The 21,759-nt window shown below is 42.7% G+C and overlaps 1 long non-coding RNA gene across 1 annotated transcript in view; it reads left to right on the top strand.

Moving 5' to 3' along the window:
* Window positions 1–9,218: 9,218 nt before the first annotated feature.
* The window catches only part of LOC132540794 (uncharacterized), a 38,752-nt gene continuing 26,211 nt past the window's right edge, over window positions 9,219–21,759 (top strand). Inside the window, exon 1 of the long non-coding RNA XR_009551932.1 lies at window positions 9,219–9,449. This is a non-coding gene — a long non-coding RNA (uncharacterized LOC132540794). The remainder of the gene's footprint in view (window positions 9,450–21,759) is intronic.

Genomic DNA, 21,759 nt, shown 5'->3' with positions numbered 1-21,759 from the left:
GGGGAGGATTTAGGTGTGTGGATCGAACCCACCGTCGAAGGAGGCTGAGGCATGGTCTTCCTGGTTTCTTGGTGTAGGGAACACATAGTACTCTTGCTCCTTGGGTATTTAAGGTGGTCTATCTGGGCTATGGATCTGTTTAGTGTTGTGGTGATATCACAGTTTAGCTCCTAGAGGGAAACCTTATTTCTAATAAGGCAAGCATTAGCCAGAAACTCGATCTAGAGATAAGTAAAAGTTAAAGTAAGTTGAAGAGTAAGAAGCTGAATTAGGCAGTTTCTTAGGTTGGTGAGTCCTGGGGTGGGGTGGGGTGGGGTAGGATGTAGAGTAAAATCTGTGAACAGGCACCAACTCCCTAGCTGTGCAAAAACACTTAGCTTTCTTTTTAAGAATAAATTTATTTATTTATTTACCACCAGGGTTACCACTGGAACCTGGTGCCCAAATGACAAATCTGGCCCTTTAGATGGAGAGAAATTGAGAGAGGGGTGGGGATAGAGGAGAAAGAGACACCTGCAGGTGGGGACTTGGAACTTGAACCCTAGTGCTTGCACATGAGGACACGTGAACACTTTGTGCTCTGTACAAAACACTAATCTCCCCCCCTTTTTTTGGTAAATGTATGCCACGGATTTGACCTAAGTGGCAAGAATGGAAGCCCAGTATTGTTAATATTACTAGCAGTCTACATTACCTAAGCATTTCAGATCATTGAAGGGTCCAGAGAAATCACCAAGTCTAATTCTTTCCCTATTAGATATAGGGTACCTGAGGCCCAGGGCAAGGAGATGATGTCCTCCTAACATAGCTGGGCAGCACCTGGTTTAATGGCTCCCAGTCAAACGCCCCCCGCCACACACACACACACACACACACACACACACACACACTCAGGTTTCCTCTGGGACTTGAGTTTTCCTTTTGGTGCAAGGCGTTTCCTGCCAGTGGTGCCAGTGATGCCCAGGGGATTGGCAAGTGTGAGGGTACGTGTTTGCTTCTGATTTGTTACCATCGTCCGGAAGCAAATGAAAAAATAACAGGGCAATGCTGTCCTCGTGCTCTGCTTCCATGAGAGGGGGAGACAACTTGCTTCAAGATGCCAAGCCTCCCTTGTGTGTGGCACCTGCAGAAGCAGCAGGAAAGCTTTCAATAACAACCTTGAGGTTTCTTTGTCTCCTTTTAGGGACATTTGATTAACTTCCTTTGTTTTATATATAGTCTTCCAGGAATAGGTAGGTCTGCTTCTCACCCAAAAGATATTAATACCTAAAGCAAATCATTTGAGGGGGAAATAACCAAGAAAGAAACCATCTAGTGGAGAAAAAGCAGAAAAGAGAGAGAGAGAGACAGAGAGAGCGAGAAACAGAAGGGGGAGAGAGAGAGAGAACTTTCCTGGCAGGAAGGAGAGAGAAGGTACATGGGGACAAACCCAGGCCCTTTGCTGAGGAGTCCTGGTGATCCGTGTCCCAAGCACAGCACACTATCATCCACAGGAAGGTTCTATGGCCCTGGGGGTTGTGAAGTACAGTTTATTAGAATCATACTGTACAATATATAATATTCTCTATTAATATCTTATTTTAAACATGTCAAAATTAGTCAGAAGTTGCAGCAAGTGTGTTGAGACTATATAGCAATCATCTGTCAATCACCAGGGCAACTTGGGCCTACTGTCCTGGGTGTGTTCACAATAGGGGCAATGAAAGACATGATAATAAGCTTCAGTAATAATTGAGGCCACACTGAAAAGTCCCATGGAGAACAAGGTATTATTTTAGGAGGAAACCTTGTATAGGCATCCTCACAGTGGGAATTCTTGGCTCTGTGAGCATTCAAGGTTGAAATACATGTACATATATTTCATCTAGAAAGCTTAGTTAAAAAGTGCAAAAGAGCCATTTTTTCCCCTCCAGAACTGGAAAATTTAACCAATTATGGAGCAAAGGAGATTACAATTTTTTAATTTTGTTTCCATAACTTCCTCCAAGCTAACTTTTTCAGACAGAGAAAAACAGAAAGAAGGAAAGACACCATAGTGGTGTAGTACAGATGGAGAGAGGGGGCCTCCAACCTGGGTTGCTTGCTTGGCGAAGCAACTTTCAGGAGATCAATCTGGCCTCCTCTTCCTCTTCCTCCTCCTCCCCTAGTTAAGGAAAGCTTTGCACTATGTGCTCTTATCCCGTTGCCCTACTGCCTGGCCCCCGACACTTTGATTTCTAACTTGTAACCCCCCACGACAAGAAGAGAACCATTTCCATTAAGCCACCTAATTTGTGGTCATTTGTTTCCATTGCCCTAAGAAATGAATACAGAGGTATTTATAATAATACTTGAGTCATGTGACTCCCTCCACCTCCTGCAGGGGAAACAAATTAAAATGTGAGAATCTCAGGTGCTCACAGTCTCACAAGAGGGGAACGGAGTCTGTGTAGCCTTTTTCTCTCTAGATAGCTGGAGAGACCCAACTGTTGCAAATAAGAGACTCTTCGGGGTTTGGAAAGCTTCAAAACACCTTGTGAAAGATGCCTGTGGTGGGTAGGAAGAGGTTCTTGGAGAAGATTCCAGAAATGTCAGGATTCTGACTACTGTTTACTCTCCAAGGCAAAAAGCACACAAAGCTGTGTGACTCCACATCTACAGTGAGGTTGACTCTGGAGCCAAGTCACAGGATGTCCTGTAAATCTCCCTTTTGGCCTTCTCTGAAGAGACTTGTGACCCATCTCTTAAGGTGATTGTCCATTTGGGAAATAGAAGTAGTGAGGCTTGGGGAGGCTTATTAGATACTAACTGTGAAATGACATATTTCCTCAGGGATCCAAAATGCTACTGTTGTCTCTCAGCCAGAGTGTAAGGGGTTATTAGGGTCAGATGATTCGTGGGGCTTTGAATCAGGTTCGTTTCCCAGTGGACCACGCATGCCTATGAACGTATCCACGGCTGTATCAACAACTCTGGAATCTATAACTGGAATAGACATGATCAGCAGCTGGCAGAATTCCTGCAGTGTTTCTCTGAGCCATGGAATGACTCAAAGTCTAAAGAAAAGGCCCAGTGGGAAATTCTAGGATGGCCTTCAAATCATATACAGTGCCTGAAGGGACCGCAGAAATCAGTGCCACTATCAAGGGCTTGAAAGTGAGAATTAGTGAACTGTACCATTATTTCACTTAGTTTGCCTTCTTGGCCTTTGCAGAAAAATGAGGAGGCTAGAGGAACATGCAACAGACTGTCGTGAACTTAGAGGGCACGCCTACTTGCAGTTGCTGTTGTAGATGTGGACTCTTCACACAACCTGTAGAGGCTGGTATGTCACTATCAAGATGACAAGACACTTTCTCTCCTCTATACTCTTTAGTCAAGTTCACCAGAAGCAGTTTGATTTTAGCTGTCAGGGCTAGAGATATACCCTCATTGAACTAACTCAGGGTTCCGTCAATTCTCTGCTCACAATTCGAATTCACAGGTGCATTGCTTGTAGCTGTTCCACAGAAACTGACCTAGGCTGACTCCAATTTTTATATAATAGGAAGATACATACCACAAAGATTTTAAGAACTTTTTTATTTCAGTGAAAATTTCTAGGAATCCAGTCTTGTATAACACGTTGAAAGAGAAGTCTGCATCTAGTTATTCTGCTAAGAAGATAACACACATTCTAATTGGCATTTCTTGAGTTTGAAAGTGAAATATACTTAATTTGGTTGTTACTCTGACTCATTTATTGAGTATCTATTTTTGAGTAGCTATAGAAAGAAGGGAGTAGGGGTCAGGTGGTGGTACACCTGGTTGAGCACACACATCACAGTGTGCAAGGACCTGGGTCTAAACCCTGGTCCCCACCTGCAGGGGAATCTTCACAAATAGTGAAACAGCACTGAAGATCTCTCTCTTTCTTTCTCTCTCTCTTCCCCTCCCTCCCCCTTACCTCTAAACTTCTGTTTCTACCCAAAGTAAATAAATAAAATGTAAAAAACATAAAGAAGGGAGCCATACAGGCTGAGCTGCCAATTGTCTTTAAGATAAAATGTATTTATTCAGATAAAATATACTTATTCAGATAAAATATACTTATTTAGATAAAATATACTTATTCAGATAAAATATACTTATTCCATGAAGCCTGATGTATCTTTGACACATAGGATACTATATTGAGACTTTAGCAGCCCTCTGTAAATACGTCAGAGAGCAGATTTAGGATTTTGAAGCACAACTATGCCATTACATTGACAAATATTTGGCAAAAACAACTCTAGTTTGCTACAGGGCCATAGAGACTGAGTCTCTGTGTCTATGTAGAGTCTGAACACTTGAACCTGTGCCACTTGCATTCTGTAGTGCCAAGTATCATCTGGGTATGTTCTGACCAACCAAGTCACAAAAGTGGGCATGCACAACACTCCATTATCTAGTGGATGTAAGATATAAAATATTGGACTTGGGAGAGGTATGGCCATGGAGTAAAGGAGGAAAGAACGAACTCTTCCCCCAAACTGCAAATATCAATCTTAACAAACCTCAACAACTATAGCTGAGACATCTGCAGAAGAACTGCAGACTCAGGTGGGTGGTTACATGTGTGGCTGGGGCAAGAAGGGGTGTGATGTGGGACTGAAATGAAAAATACAGGGGTTAAGAGCTCTGTCAGAGTATAGAACCATTTTCCCCTTTACATATATCCTAGCAGTGCTGGCTGTGAAAGAGAAGAACCTATGAGCTTTAAATCCGTGACAATGGGGGTGTCAGCCTACTGAACAAAGACACAGCACAATTCTGATGAAAAGTCAAACTAAGGCAGACATACATACATAAAGGGAATTTATGGCGGTTGGCAGCTAAATGGTAAATTGTGCCCTGCTTTTCCAAACACAGCAGCCAATGAGTAGTAAAACCCTGAGGCTTAGTTTCAAGAGTGAAATCATACAGAGAAACTATATACACACCACATAGATCAAGGAAATAATAAGAAAAATAACCCCAGCCCCCATTCATCACCTCCCACCCCCCCAGCATATAAACAAAGTGAAGTCCAGTGATCTTAACAACAGCACCACCTGCTGGACAGCAATGACCAACACAATAGATGCGTAAACAGAATCATTGCTAAAACAGACTTCCAGATAGGAAAAACCAGATAGATGGAAATGGAACAGAAGGACTCCAAGAAATTATAGACACAAAGGGACTAACATAGAAAGACTAAAGAAATCTCATCATGAAGACTCTCCAAGAATCTAAGCAAAATATGGAGAAGCATATTTAAAAGTTGAAAGAATATTTCACTGGTGAGTTAGGAAACACAAAAGAAGAGCTCCAACCAAAGTTCTCCAAGAAATCAGAAAACACAAGAGGACAGCTTCAGAGTTCACTAAGCAGTTAGGAAGCATGAAGGAAAAACTTCACATGAAAAGGCAAAGAGGGAAAGACAGCACAATACAAGCTCAGGTAGAAAGCTTAGGAAGTAGAGTCACACGAAGAAGAAAGAATGTCTAATCTAGAAGATGCAATTTACCCATCTTTCAATTTAAAGACGAGAGAGAGAGGTTTAGAAAGAATTAAGTGACTTTCTGTAGACTCTATCAAAAGGTTCAATGGAAGAGTAATAGGAAACCCTGAGGAGCAGAGACCATATTCCAGGAAATCATAGCTGATAATTTTCCCAACTTAGGTACTCCTTAGCACATGTCCATGCAAGAGGCGGAGTATACACCCAGGTACATGACTGTAAAATGACCAACACCAAGGCACATCACTGTAAAATTGTTTAAAAACAATGACAAGGAAAAAAGTTTTGTAGGCTGCAAGGGAAAGGCAAGAAGTTACACACAAAGGTAGAGTTTCAAAACTTTCATCAAATTTCTTTTCACAAGCCCTAGAGGCAAGGAGAAAGTGGAATGACATATTCACAGTACTAAAAGAGAGGGAATTCCAGCCACAGGTCATGGATCTTGCAGAATGATTCTTCAAATATAAGGGAGAAGTAAAGGTCTTCTAAAATATCCAAAAGCTAAGGGAATTTGCCATCATCAACTCCAGCTTAAAAGAATTGCTGAAAAGAGCCCCACAAGAAAAGAAAAAGCAAATAAATACGTGTTCTAAATGAGGTGAACAGCAGTAAGCTAGAACTAAAAACACAATAAAAAAAGTAAAGAACAATAAAGCAGGAAAAGGGAAGGAACTAATGAACAAAGCACTTCTATCAAATGTCAGTTAATCAAGACCAACTTAAAAAAAAAGACTTTTTAAGATACACTATGTTAGTTATTACCCTGATGGTAACCACAATACTAGACAAGGAACAGAGATTTACAGAAAGTACAAGAAAAATCAGTGATGAACTCATCACAGAAACCCATCCACACAAAATGACAGATAGGAAAAAACGGACAAAGAATCAGCAATTTAAAACAAATTCAGAACAAAAATTGGAATGGAAGTAAATAAGCCATATTTATCAACAATCACCCTAAATGTGAATGGCCTGAATTCACCTGTCAAAAGACAGAGTAGCTTAATAAATTGAAGAACAAGACCCATCTATCCTGTGTCTTCAGGAAACATATATCCAAAAAAAAAAAAAAAAAAGGACAAATGGAAATTTAATGTAAGAGGCTGGAGCAAGATATTCCAAACTAGTAATTCAGAAAAAAGGGCAGGGACAGCTATTCTGTTCACAGATAAACTTTCAGGTAAAGAAAATAAGCAGAGACAGAGAGGGACAGTACTTAACGGTCAATAGATTAATCTGACAAGACATAACTATTATGAATATATGAATATATATATATATATATATATATATATATATATATATATATATATATATATGCCCCAAGCTCACATGCACCCAAATACATAAAACAGACACTTACTGAACTTAAGGGAGACATTGACAGCAAGACAATAATTGTAGAAAATATTAATATGCTACTCTCAGCAAGAGACAGATCATCTGGACAAAAACTTAACAGAGGAATAGCAGTCTAAGAGATTAGTCATAGTGTTGTGGGTGCAGCTGAGTCTGCCTCACACCACCTCCCAGTCATCCACAGTAGTTGGCCCAATGACCAACAAGTCCGACTTCTATAGATTTTTTTTTTTTTTTAATCAGAGAACTCATCAGCTCTGGTTTTTCGTGGTGAGAGGGGATTGTACTTAGGGATTTGGATACTCAGGCATGAGAATCTCTTTGCACAACCATTATGCTATCTACCCCTGCCCTCTTCTAGAGACATTTTCATAGACGATTCTCAGTGATCATACCTTGACAGATGGACGGACATGCCTGGTTTCCCAGCAAATCGGGCAAGTGCTAACTCATTCATCTGTGTAACACCTCAAACATCAAGTTAGTTAGTAATTCCTTTTAGACTCTTATATCCTTTGCTCCTCCTGTAATTGCATGAGACTTTATTTCAATAATGAGAAACTTTGACAAGCTGAATTTCTAAGGGAAAAGAAAGTCATCAAATTTTTGAACCAAAGGCAAAAAGATCTGGTCTATTGAAATGGGAGTCTAGGAAGAAGGATATGATCACTCTAACCCATTACCCATCTCTGTCACTCTGTAGTCACCTACTGGAATACATCACTGTAAAAGGTTTAATTGGAAAGTTTTCTTCTCAGTTACTTCAGTGTTTGCTGTTAAGCTAAGAGGCAAGTCCAAATTAATCCAGGGCTACACTGCACCAGACAGTAGGAACCCCAGGCAGCAGTCTTGGCAATCAAAGTTTGAAGAAAATTATGTAATAATGTCAACAATAAAATCTTGTGTGTGTGGGATGGGGAGAAGAAGCTTCCAGAACATGCCAGTGGGTAGATTGTGAAGTTTAAATCTTAAGCAGTTCATATTAACTGAAAATTTAGTGATAACCACATATAGTTTGAGGAGCCTTAGGGAAAATTATTGACACATAGGTCTGCTGTCTTCAAATACTACAAGGTAAAAAGCCTCCTTGGCTCCCCCGCCCTTATTATTGGAGTTAGAATAATAAAAATAGATGATGATGAATTTGGAAATATCTTTTAAAAGATTTATTTGATATGAGATAGAAAGTATTTCAGATAAGACACACACATACTTTTCATCTTATTGGATAGGACAAAGAGAATTTGAGAGAGGAGGGGGAGACAGAGAAGGAGAGAGAAAGACACCTGCAGACATGTGTCATGGCTTTTGAAGTGTCCCCCCTGCAGGTGGGGAGTGGAGACTTAAACCTGGGTCCTTGCACTTAGATCAAATGGGGAACCTGAGACTTGCGAGCCGTATGGTTTACCAGATGAAATATTTCCCATCTACCAGAAATATTACCCAACTGAATTTCTAAACAGGTAAGGAGAAAAATAAACAAACAAATGTGGGATACTACACTAGTGCCTTATGAGTTTCTAGGAGTTCTTAGTTTAAAAAAATCCCTGACTTTTAGAAAACAAATTCAGCACTATTAAATCTGACATCTTTTCAAGGCCAGGGGACTTTTTATTATTTTTTATGTTTAAGTCATGGAGAGAGTTTACTCACCAAAGCAGAAGCATAGTGCTTCTAAGAGAATGTGACAAAGTCAGGGAATCTAGATTCCAATCTTGTGATGTTCTCTTTATGTTCTATTTTTTTCATCTGTAAAACCAATAAATTGGATTAGAACAGTGGACAGATTAATCCCCTAATTCATCCCTAGTCACTGGAGCTTTAGGACTGCTGTTGGCTGGAAGGAGCAATGCTGGGCTTGATGTCTAGGAAGGAGATTGTGACTTCACAAGAAACAGTTCTTTTTGGATTTTAGAAAATGGTCATCTTCTACCTACTGGCTATGTGACGGCTTCAATCCCCCAACAGCACTATAAAACAGAACCGAGTGGTTCTCTGGTGAAAAAAAAAAAAGCGGGAGTCAGGCAGCAGCGCAGCAGGTTAAGCGCATGTGGTGCAAAACCCAAGGACCTTTGTAAGGATCCCGGTTCAAGCCTAGACTCCCCACCTGCAGGGGAGTCACTTCACAGGCGGTGAAGCAGGTCTACAGGTGTCTATTTCTCCCTCCTCCTCTCTGTCTTCCCCACCTCTCTCCATTTCTCTCTGTCCTATCCAAAAACATAGACAGACAACAATAATAATTATAACAATAAAGCAACAAGGGCAACAGAAGGGAATAAATAAATTTAAAAAAACTTTTAAAAATGTTAAGGTGAGTTTATTTATTTATACCACTTTCTCTTTGAAAGGACTGAAGTGGCATAAACAGGGCACCACACTGAAGAAGCTCCCATAAGCAGATCGTCTGCATTTCAGAAAGAAATACTCTGGGAGAGACTCTCTTGGAGGAGAGCGGTGGGTACATCCGGTGTCTGGGCACTCCTTTCCCGTGATGGTGCAGATCTGGTTCTCTGGGACAAGTGGAACATTTCCTGTCTGGTTTCCCTCCAGATGTTTGAGGATGTGAAGATCCAACCCACGGGTGAGCAATTTATCAAGCTTTACTGACCATTTAAAAAACAAGACTCAACAGAGCCTAGCTGGGTTTATTACACTTTCTGCGTGCACATCAGAGGCTTCTCCTCCCAAATACATCATGCCCGACAGGCCTGCAGTCACAGTGGTCTGTTTTGTCCCCTCAGCTTTACACACACACATACACACACACACACACATACACACACACGCACACACACACACACGCACACACACACGCGCACACACACACACATGCACACACACACAGAGTTTCAGAGACGCAAAACTAAGTGAGGAATTGGAGCTCATACGCAAATGGACGTTCCATTCTGGAAGGCAGATGGGTGGACAGTGATCTGGCTTCTACAGAATCCGAATTAAGCTAATATCACTCAAATTCTTGCTCAACTACACTGTGCCTTTTCAAGACTGCTGAAATTGAATTCAAAAGTCAAAAACATATGCTGACCGGGCTTGAAAAGCAACTGCCGATTGCAAACACATGGCTTAGCAATGCATAAGACGCTCTAGGGTGACATTGGGGTGGGGGGTTGATTAAGTGCGATAATCACAAGAAACATCCTTCAAATCACTTTCCCAGTACACAATAACACAGCACATGTTCAATTTGTTTTAAATCTTTAAGAAAAAGTAAGGCTCAAATGTATGATAAAAAAATGCTTAATTATCTCAAAGATGGGAATTTTGGATTTGATTTTTACAGATGTCAGTAGCAAATGCCACAGAAAGCAGGATGTCATGTGTGCTGTTAACATTTCTTGCAAAAAAAAGTTATAAAAAAAGATAAAAATTAATATTGTAGTTGTTGAACAGTAAGGCATTTCCTGTTCTGCTTTAGGCTGTAAGATTATCACTATATTAACTACTATACAATTTAATTTGTATTTCCTTTCTTTTTCCTTTTTTTTGTACTTATGCCTGCCTCAGGAGAATACTGAGAAAGGCATTACTTGAAATATTGAATGAAGAAATAGCCCAACAGACATGATTCATTCTACTCTGGGTTGCAATATGTGTTATAAAATATAAGAGGTGGGCTGTTCATATTTTAAATATTTATACTATTTTATTTTTCCCTTTTCTCTGTACTTAGTATGTTATGTTAGGCAGATTCCTATCCTCTGAAGTTTATTGTCAAGTTAGAGTGAAACATCAGATTGCATTAGTGTCAGGGCTCCAACACTATGAGATGTATGTGCATATTATGAAGCGATCAATACAACATGAACTACTGAGATTTCAAAAAATAAAACCAAAAAAAAGGGAAGATTTCTTGCAGCCTGGAGTACAAATTTTGAAACAAGGAGATTAAGATCTGTGGTTATAGAGGCCTATACAGGGATCTGTGGGTCATAAAGCCAAAACAAGAAGAAGAAAAATAAATCTAGCAGAGAACCATGTCTGTTCTATGGTTGAGAACTCCTGCTGCAGAAGGCCAGGTCCAAACCACTCAGAAAAAACGCAACCAGGCTTAGAAGCGGGAGGTCAAAGAGAAGCTGCGTGCCTGCTTTAAAATCCCAGGTTGGAAACACTTTGTGCTGGCAAGCCTCCCAGTTTTTTCACTTTGCCAAGGGGCTCTTTGAAGGCCAGGCTTGTCTGTGCAGTGCTAGTAAGCATGGAGTGGACGAAGTCTGAACAAAGATGGTGGTCCTGCTCTGTGGAGGAAATGAAATGGGCTGTGCAAAAATTCTTTAAAAGGCTGTTGCTGATTCGGTGATGCCACTGTTTCTGGAGAATTTGCTTTTATTGTTCACTGTTAAAATGACTTCCAGGAGCACTAGGGACGGGGCTGGGGGAGCTCCACGGGTGGTAGAGCTGTGCTGGGGCGTCTCTCTTCACTCTGTGTCTCTTACTACCCTGTTCCTCTCAAAGTGATTAAAAACCGAGTAAGAAAATTGGGGCCAGGCGGTGGCACACCTGGTTAAGCACACATCCTATGGCGTGTAAGGACCTGGGTTCAAGCCCTTGGTCCCCACCTGTGAGGGGGGAAGGCTTCATGAGTGCTAAAGCACATCTGCAAGTGTCCCTCTGTCTCTCTCCCTCTCTATTTCCTCCTTCCATCACAATGTCTCTCTGTCTCTATCCAATAATGAATACATAAAAATATATTTTTAAAAAAGAATAATGTTTAAAGAAAAAGAAAATTGGACCAGGGAATCCACTTGGTGATGGTGATGTGCGTGTATGAGACCCTAAGTCCATTCCCAAATGCTACATAAAAGTAAATAACAACACAACAGAAGCCCTGGGTGAGGGAGGTATTGCAGGGCAGCTGGAAGTACCCTGGCTTGGCTTTCAAGACTGTGCTTTTGACCTTGCTGCTAGTTTGCCCTGTAGACTCCACACTTCTCCTCTTTCTTCTGTAGATTCCTTTCAGATGAATTCTTAGCATTACTCTGCAGTTCTCCACTCTTCTTCATTCTTGTCTGTCACCTCTGCATATGCTACATAAATCAGATAGCACATTCCTGCTAGCTCTTCCCTAGACTCTGTCTCTGGGGAATAATAACAGATAGGAGAGTACTTCACCCAGGGATGTCCTAAATCAATGGCCATAGGGACAGCAACTAAAACCAGGAGATAGATAATTCTATCTTCTCTTCCTGTATAATTTTGTCTTGAGTTCAGCCTGGTTGGAGTAGAAGTGAGTATCGGAAGAAACGTCTGCATTTAAAAGAGAAACAAAGTCTATGCAATCAGCAAGAACTGTTGGGCCAGATGACAGCTCTGTTCTAGAGGCTACTTTCAGATGACCAAGCTCAAGACAGTACTTGGGGTAACTGTGTCCTCCAGTGGACTCATGAGTAGGAGAGAGTGTTGCAACAAAGGGAAAGTCTGACAACATTCTGTGAAGAATTTTCTAAACCTGGAGAGTCTCCCCCAATTTTTGGAATATAGCTATGGATTTATGTATCTATGTGACGAACTCATCAGCAAACTGCTAAGTGAGGCAGAGCCTTGGGCAAAACCACACAGCTGAAGGTTAGTGGGTAATGGTGCCCAGACTCAGGGCAGAGATGCTTGTGGAGGTAGGGAGATGCATGTGGAGGTGGGAACCTGCCTCGTTCTCCATTGCTTCCCATTCTGTTGAATTCTCACTTGCAACATTTTATCAATCTTGTTTTCATTATTACCTCTCTACAGAGAAAGACACAGAGATTAGATTTAAATTCTCCCTAGTGAGAAAAATAAAATACTGAAAAATGATTTTGTTGGGTAACATTGAACTTTGGAGGGCCACACACCCTCAGGTTAAGTTTTTTTTTCTTCAAGAATACTTTTTTTTTTTTTTGCCTCTGTACATGCTATACCCCTCCACAGAATTCTCATACTTTGGAAGTGCAAGTAAATTCTCCAGTGGATTTCCCTCCTATAGATAGGCTGTAACGGACTTCTCCATCCTTTGCTGGGGACCTTGGGGGCAGAGAGAAGAGAGGATTTCATCCTCTTGTTTTCCTGGATTTTACAGAAAGCTAGAAATGACATTCCTGGCTTCTGTAAAGAAAACATAGATGAGCCCTTCATATATAGTGGTGCCAGAGGTTAGAGTTGAAAAACCAGTGTTCAAATCTGAGTTTTGCTAAGTCTTGCTAAGAGTTAACCTCAGGAAAATTACTTAGGACACTTCTCTGGGTGTCCCTTCCTCAATCTGTAATTAGGAAATAATACTCCCACTTTGGGTTTTGTCAATATTTAATCGTATGTACAGACATAAGCAGTGTCTGGGATGTTTTGGCTTTCATTGGGATCTCCATTTATTAGCTTTTTAAAACAAAGAGTTGCTAATCTGATTATCTAATTTCAGAAAAATATGTGGTGTTTCCTAAGTAGCACTTTATTATTATTATTCATTTGTGGATGGGGTAGGTTGCATACCGACTTTCCCTTAAGGAATGCTTAACAGCAAGATGTCTTGGCTTTTGTGGTGTGGTGGGTGGGAAAGAGAACTGTATTAGAGCTATACTGCCTTCTGGTTATGTCACTTTTTAGCCATACAGTCATTAAAGGAACCCATGTTTTGAATATTGGCTCTCTCGCCTAAAATTTGTTTGAGTCAGAGCAAGTGTCTAGACTTTGCTGTGTCTCAGTCTCGTACAGTAAAATGAGAAGACTTGTCTTCCTCACAGCTTTGTGAACCAGGGAGATGCCGCAGGCAACCATTGTGTCATTTAGTGTCTAGAAGATGTTGTTGATTGGCTATGGAGCCTCAGTTTCCACCATCTTTCCCCTTGCCAGCACAGCCAAGTTCAGGGAGCCTCTATGCCCAGTGCGGCATTCTACTAAGTGGTGCTGATTCTACTGCTAACTTCAACCCAAGCCAGTGAGCGTATGTCACTCCCCTGAGCGTATGTCACTTCCCCAGGCATCGAAGTTCGACATCCTTGAGGAAACACTCACGAAAGACATGTCTCTGATATCTGATTACTGTAAAAAATGGCGACTAATCCCTAGCACTGCAAAAACGGTATCATCTGTTTTCCATCTACACCATGCCTCGGCCTCGCGTGAGCTTAATGTGCAGCTTGGCGATATGAGAATCCGGCATGAAGCCCAGCCAGTCTATCTTGGCGTTACTCTCGATCACACTCTGTCATTTCATGAACATCTCATAAAAACTGCAGCAAAGGTGGGCGCGAGGAATCACATCATTGCAAGACTGGCCAGCTCCTCATGGGGCGCGAGCGCTTCCACACTACGATCATCCTCTCTGGCGTTATGCTATTCCACTGCAGAATACTGTGCCCCAGGATGGTTCCGTAGCCCCCATGTCCACTTGGTCGATTCCAAATTATATTCCTCCATGAGGATCATTTCTGGAACCATCCGTTCCACCCCGGTTCCATGGCTGCCAGTTCTTAGCAACATGCCCCGCCAGATATTTATCGAGATGCGGCACCATCTAAGTTCATTTCCCACGTCTACGCTCAACCGGACCTGCCAATATATGTGGATATCTTCGCCCACCCTGTTCAACGCTTGACGTCTTGTCACCCAATCTGGTTCCCTATGCCTACACTGAACTTCTCTGTTCCAGACTCTTGGAAACAGAGTTGGCAGTCAGCTGAGGTCAAGAACAAACACCTCATCACAGACCCCTGCAAGTGTCAACCCGGCTTTGACCTAGCACGTTATGATTGGGCCCTCCTCAATCGCTATGGAACAGGCCATGGCTGGTGCGCCGCTATGTTCCATCGCTGGGGAGCCAGAGACGACCCGAACTGCCCCTGCGGCTCCAGACAGACTATGACCCACATAGTCAACGACTGCCACCTCTCCAGATTCAAAGGAGGTCTCGAAACTTGACATCAGGCTCAACCTGACGCTGTTGACTGGCTACGGAAGAAGGGCAAACGCTAGAAGAAGAAGACTCCCCTGGGCAGGGGTCACAGTGGCTGGATTATATGCAGATGTGGACAAGAGCACGTATGACCCAGTTGTTTCTGGAAGCCACAGGGAAACCTGCTTGGAAGAAATGAGTGTGGGTGGAAGTGAAGTGGGGCAGACAACATGGAGAATGCTTGGCTTTTGAATGAATGCAAGACCAAGTCACTTATCAACCTGCCAAATAAAATCTTGGGGGGCCAGGTGGTGGTGCACCTGGTTAAGTGCTCACATCACAGGGCACAAGGATCCTGATTCAAACCCCCGGTCCCCACCTACAGAGGAAAAGCTTCATAAGTGGTGAAGCAGGGCTGCAAGTGTCTGTCTGTCTCCCTCCCTTTCTATCTCCCCTTCTCCTCTCAATTTCTCTCTCTCTCTGTTCAAAAATAAATAAAAATATTTTAAAAAGAAACAAATTTTTGGAATGCTGGGTGGTGACACCCGAGTTGAGTGCACATTTTATACGGAACAAGGACCTGGGTTCAAGTACCCATTCCTCACTGGAAGAGGGGGAAGCTTCACAAGCAGTAAAGCAGTGTTGTAGGTGTCTCTGCCTCTCTCCCTTTCTATATCCCCTTTTCTCTCTGTCTCTATCCAAATAAATAAATAAACAAAATATAAAAAACAAACTATTTTGTTGTGTAAAGCAGTTTGAATGCAGGTGCAGGTAGAAAACAGTTCAAAAAATGTATCTTTTTTTTTTTTTTTTTGCCTCCAACGTTATTGCTGGGGCTCAGTGCCTGTACTGTGAATCCACTGCACTGCTCCTGGAGGCCATTTTCCCCATTTTGTTGCCCTTGTTGTAGTTCAAAATGTATCTTTATCTTTCCAAAGATCATTGAAGTTTTGGGTTTTTATTTTATCCATTTATTTTTATTTTAACATAGTTTATTTATTTAGTGGATGGTGACAGAAATCTATAAGGGAGGGGGGATAGAGAGAGACAACTGTAACACTCCTTCACTGCTCATGAAGCTTCCCCCTGGGTCCTTGTCACTATAGCATGTGTGTTCTACTGGGTGTGTCACAACACAGCCTCATTCATTCATGCATTCATTCATTCATTCACTCATTCATTCATCCCCCCCCCAAGCTTCTATATAAATAGCACAACACACCACACATTCTAGGAAACAACCAGTTCATATTCTCAAGAAACTTACATCAGATATGGATCTATTTGGTAGCCAGAAGGTCGGGTGTGAAGCCATAGGTAGAAAGAAGACCCTTGGGAGTCGGGTGGTAGAGCAGCGGGTTAAGTGCAGGTGGCGCAAAGCGCAAGGACCGGCGGAAGGATCCGGGTTCGAGCCTCCGGCTCCCCACCTGCAGGGGAGTTGCTTCACAAGTGGTGAAGCAGGTCTGCAGGTGTCTCTCTTTCTCTCCCCCCTCTGCCTTCCCTTCCTCTCTCCATTTCTCTCTGTCCTATCCAACAATGGCGACATCAATAACTACAACAATGAGAAACAACAAGGGCAACAAAAGGAAATAAATAAATAAATAAATATGTAAAAAAAAATAAGAAGAAAGAAAGAAGACCCTTATAGGGAGGGATGCACGTGAGACAAGGCAACTGGGGCAAAGTAGAGTTTTGTCGTGTAGGGGAGGGTCAAAAGGTAGTTCAGATTGGTTGGAGAATTCATGTAAGAAAGACAAGGCCAAAATCTAGGGAAATTTGAATGCTAATCTAGGGAGATTACATATAAAAAAAAGAAAAGAAAGAAAGCAAATATTTACTGAAGAATTGACAACTACAGAGCAACAGGTCGAAGTGGGATTTGAGGAAGAGCAGGTTGACAGAGCTGTGGAACTGAGCCGCTGAGGGTGTAGACAGGCTGTGGCTTGCAGTGCCTGTTTGCTGAGGCCTCCATTCCTGTTAAAGTGACAAAGGACACTGGCTCTGCCCCAACTCTAGAGTTTTCAGTGACACTCCCAGGTTATCAGTGAGAATCACTTTTTGAACTAAAGTAGGGCATCCAGGTTTATTTTTATCTTGTTATCAGAGAGATGTCTTATTATCTCTATCTCATTTCTCCCAACCTCACATAAACACAAATCAATACATTTGCTCAGGCCACGACAAAATCGAGGGTTGAAGGGGATGCCGGAATTAACAGCTCATAGTGAACCAGCACTCCATTTAGATGGTTAGCCTAGTGGATATCTTGATGACCACTGTATTTTGTTTGTGATTATTATCATTCTTAAACTTTTAAAATATAACCCCCAAATTATATAGACTACTGGCTCTGCCACCAGTTAGCTGAGAAAAATAAGCCTCTGCCTGAGTTACAACAAAAGCTACTTTTCCAGATCATCCGATTTTCTGATCATTAGATACACTGAGTATTAAATAGAACCAACCTTGTGTGCTTAATATTCTGATTTATTGCATTTATTACAACTTTGGGCAACTTTACAGTTGTTAAATCATGTTCATCCAATTCCTCATAGGCTTTTCTGTAACTGATTAGCAATTGTAAATATCCCTATCTCTCAGTTACAGTTCTTCTAGCGTTTGCCCTTCTTCCGTAGCCAGTCAACAGCGTCAGGTTGAGCCTGATGTCAAGTTTCGAGACCTCCTTTGAATCTGGAGAGGTGGCAGTCGTTGACTATGTGGGTCATAGTCTGTCTGGAGCCGCAGGGACAGTTCGGGTCGTCTCTGGCTCCCCAGCGATGGAACATAGCGGCGCACCAGCCATGGCCTGTTCCATAGCGATTGAGGAGGGCCCAATCATAACGTGCTAGGTCAAAGCCGGGTTGACACTTGCAGGGGTCTGTGATGAGGTGTTTGTTCTTGACCTCAGCTGACTGCCAACTCTGTTTCCAAGAGTCTGGAACAGAGAAGTTCAGTGTAGGCGTAGGGGACCAGATTGGGTGACGAGACGTCAAGCGTTGGACAGGGTGGGCGAAGATATCCGCGTATATTGGCAGGTCTGGTCGAGTGTAGACGTGGGAAATGAACTTAGATGATGCCGCATCCCGACGAATATCTGGCGGGGCGATGTTGCTAAGAACTGGCAGCCATGGAACCGGGGTGGAACGGATGGTTCCAGAAATGATCCTCATGGAGGAATATAATTTGGAATCGACCAAGTGGACATGGGGGCTACGGAACCATCCTGGGGCACAGTATTCTGCAGTGGAATAGCATAATGCCAGAGATGAAGCCAGTTACAGTGTAGCTAGTCATACATTAAGCAGCAAGAAAGAGTCTAACTACTGCTTCCCAAATGCTTAGTTACTGCTTTGTGAATGCAATCTCAGTTTGAGGGTCTGCCGTGGTCGCATCTGGTACAAAATCAGAACACTATTACCTCATTTCATTGCTTTCCTTCACTGTTAGCTGTTCAGACCTGGGTAACTTGCCCACTGCATCCCTGAGCCTGTGCTAAACACTCTTGTTCTTCTCACATTCAGACCCAGTGGAATCCTTAACTTGAAGAAAGACTTGGAGGTATTGGATGTCACTGGTTTCCCTGGCCTTAGACTACTCCCCTTGACCACTAGGACAGTTTGCTATGGGTTAAGCACAGGTGGCACCAATCACAAGGACTGGCGTAAGGATCCCAGTTTGAATCCCCGGCTCCCCACCTGCAGGGGAGTTGCTTCACAGGAGGTGAAGCTGGTCTGCAGGTGTCTATCTTTCTCTCCCCCCCCCGTCTTCCCTTCCTCTCTCCATTTCTCTCTGTCCTATCCAACAATAATGACAACAGTAATAACCACAACAACGATAAAAAAACAAGGGGGAGTCGGGTGGTAGTGCAGTGGGTTAAGTGCACATGGCGCGAAGTGCAAAGACCAGCATAAGGATCCTGGTTCGAGCCTGTGGCTCTTTCTCTCCCCCTCTCTGTCTTCCCCTCCTGTCTCCATTTCTCTCTGTCCTATCCAAAAACAACAACATCAATAACAACAATAATAACTACAACAATAAAAAATTGTACGTTTCTGCTTTAATGAAATATCTAGAGTGAAAGTAGACATTATAGAGGCCTTGGGGGTGAGGGGAGTGGGCAGCTGTTCCTACTTTACATGATGACATTTTTTGGAAACAGATAATGGTGATTAACAGTGCACAAGCTTGTGTCTTGAATTAAAGCTAGTGAACTGTACACTTCAAAAGCTCATAATAACTCTTCTGTGTTACAGGTATTTCACCACAGTAAGATGTAAACAGTGGGATAGCATTTACCTTGATATACTTAACATATTTGTGGGACTTTTTATTATTATCATTTTTATTTATAAAATGGAAACACCGACAAGACCATAGGATAAGAGGAGTACAGCTCCACACGATTCCCACCACCAGAACTCCATATCCCATCCCCTGATATCTTTCCTATTCTTTATCCTTCTGGGAGTATGGACCCAGGGTCACTATGGGGTGCAGAATGTGAATTTGTGATTTGTGGGTCTTTTAGGAGAGGCGCCATCTCTAATGAAAATTTGAAGTCTAGCTTATTGGAAGGCCAGGATGAGTTGGAACAAGTTCTCAAAAAGCTGAGAGATGGGGGGGCGGGTATCGGGCGGTAGCAAGTGGGTTAAGCGCACATGGCACAAAACACAAGGACCAGAGTAAGGATCCCAGTTCGAGCCCCTGGCTTCCCACCTGCAGGGGAGTCGCTTCACAGGTGGTGAAGCAGGTCTGCAGGTGTCTATCTTTCTCTCCCCCTCTCTGTCTTCCCCATCTCTCTCCATTTCTCTCTGTCCTAACAACTACGACATCAATAATAACTACAACAATAATAAACAAACAAATAACCCCCCCCAAAAAAACCAAGGGCAACAAAAGGGAAAAAAAAAAAAAAAAAGCTGAGAGATGGACCAGAGAGAGCACATTGGTTATGCAAACCTGATTAGGCTCCATTTCATTTCACCCTACAAAAAAAAAAAAAAAGTGGGATATTGTCACCTTCTGGGATAGGTCTGGCTAGAGGCTGGGTAAGTTGTTGTCTGGGGACAAGCTTTGGGCAAGTATGGATGCAGGGCTAGGTTTGTTTCAGGTGGAAAAACAAGTGAAGATAATTTGGGATAGCCTGGGTTCTCGGTTAAATGCTCGGAAGTAGAGAGGCTAAAGTTTATCATGTGGCTGAATTCCCTGGGGTGTGAGCTAGGGAACATGCCTCCAGGCACCCACAGAGCCCTGCTGCAGAGTCTGGCCTCCTCCAGTCAGACTCTAGCAAACACATGTGGTTCGGAGCTTCAGCGTGTAACTGTTGCCCATTCAAACAGATTGGAATTATGTTGGTCAGAACTATCATTTCCTCCAGGGACAGGATGACAGGGTGATTCATTCTCTCTCTCTCTCTCTCTCTCTCTCTCTCTCTCTCTCTCTAAGCAATACATCCGCACCCACCGAACAGAAAATACTCTTCCCCATTTCCTTCAAAGCCTCGTGGCATCTTCAGATCTGGGCACTTGAAAGCTAAAGCTGATCATGATTTCCGATGGACATTATGTGCATTTGAAATTCTTTTCCACATCAAATTAAGTCTGTCTCGGACTGATTTCCTGGAAGTGTTTTTCATTAGAATAATAGACCTCAGCTGAGAGATCAGAGCATTCGCTACCACAGAGGGGTGGGGGTGGGGGGTGGAGGGCAGAAACAGGACATCATCAAGTGAATCCTCTCGGGAGAGAGATACCTAGTGATTGCTTCTGAGGACTTTCTGGGGGAGAGAACTCTCCTTCTCTAGATTTGTCCTGGAAAGAAACTCTGAGCATGGTGGGGCCACCAGTCATTATAGGGATTTTTTTTTCTTTTTTAAAATATCTATTTACTTATTCCCTTTTGTTGCCATTGTTGTTTTATTGTTGTAGTTGTTGTTGTTGGATAGGACAGAGAAATGGAGAGAAAGAGTGAGAGGGAGAGAAAGACAGACACCTCCAGACCCACTTCAACGCCTGTGAAACGATTCCCCTGCAGGTGGGGAGGTGGAGGCTCGAACCAGGATCTTTCCGCCGGTCCTTGTGCTTTGCGCCACCTGCGCTTAGCCCGCTGCGCTACTGCCTGACTCCCTGCTGTTGCTGTTTTTATTGGAAGTCAAACGAGAAAGAGGTTGGGCTTTGTTCAAGTCAGCAAGTAGCTTGTCAGTCAACTAGCCCACCGAGTGCATGTATCACTAAGGCTACTTCTGTGGCGCTACAGTGGTTAATAAGATAAAATCCGGACCTGGTGGTGGCACACCTGGTTGAACTTACATGTCACAATGTGCAAGGACCCCGTTCCTCCGCATTTCTGGCTGTCTCTATAGAATAAACAAATAAGGATAATAAAAAAATTAAAAAGAAAGATAAAGCCCCTGAAAAAGAATAAAGTGCGTTGAAGGAAACCCCAGCAACCGAGAAACCTCCACTAGCATTTTATAACCCTCCTCCCAAACACGTCCCCTGTGATGCACACATGCACACTTTGCCCTACCTCCAAAGGGTTCTAGAATGATGGAATAAACCCTTCTGAAGTTCTTTTCTTCTCCTCCTCACTGAAATATGATTTGTTTACTGCAGGCTGTTAACAGCCCTGAGAGTGTCTTTAATCCTTCGCCAGGGCCTTTAAATATAATACATCAAAAACAGGTAATTATTCACTTTGAACTCTTTGCTCCTCCCCCTCCTACCCTGCAGGGTGAGACTGGGAACATTTAAGCGCTGTAACAGATTCTTCCTATCAAAGTGTCAAAACTCATAAAGCATATGTCAAGGAATTCGTTTGCTTTCTTTAATCAGTCTCTGGCAGGCCTCCTTTTACTTCGAACTCTCACTGCAAGCTCTGTGGATCACAGTGCTGAGCTTTCGTTTTTATCCGTGTGTCTTTTCTTTGAGTCAGTACCATCTGGGACCCTGGAAAGTTTGCTCCCTGGCACCCAATCTTGTTGCCCTCCAGAGTTGCTTGCAATTGAGTTTTTTGCTCA

This window comes from Erinaceus europaeus, chromosome 10 (genome assembly GCF_950295315.1).
Source record: "Erinaceus europaeus chromosome 10, mEriEur2.1, whole genome shotgun sequence".
Classification (NCBI taxonomy): Eukaryota; Metazoa; Chordata; class Mammalia; order Eulipotyphla; family Erinaceidae; genus Erinaceus; species Erinaceus europaeus.
This window is presented reverse-complemented; position numbering and strand designations above follow the sequence as displayed.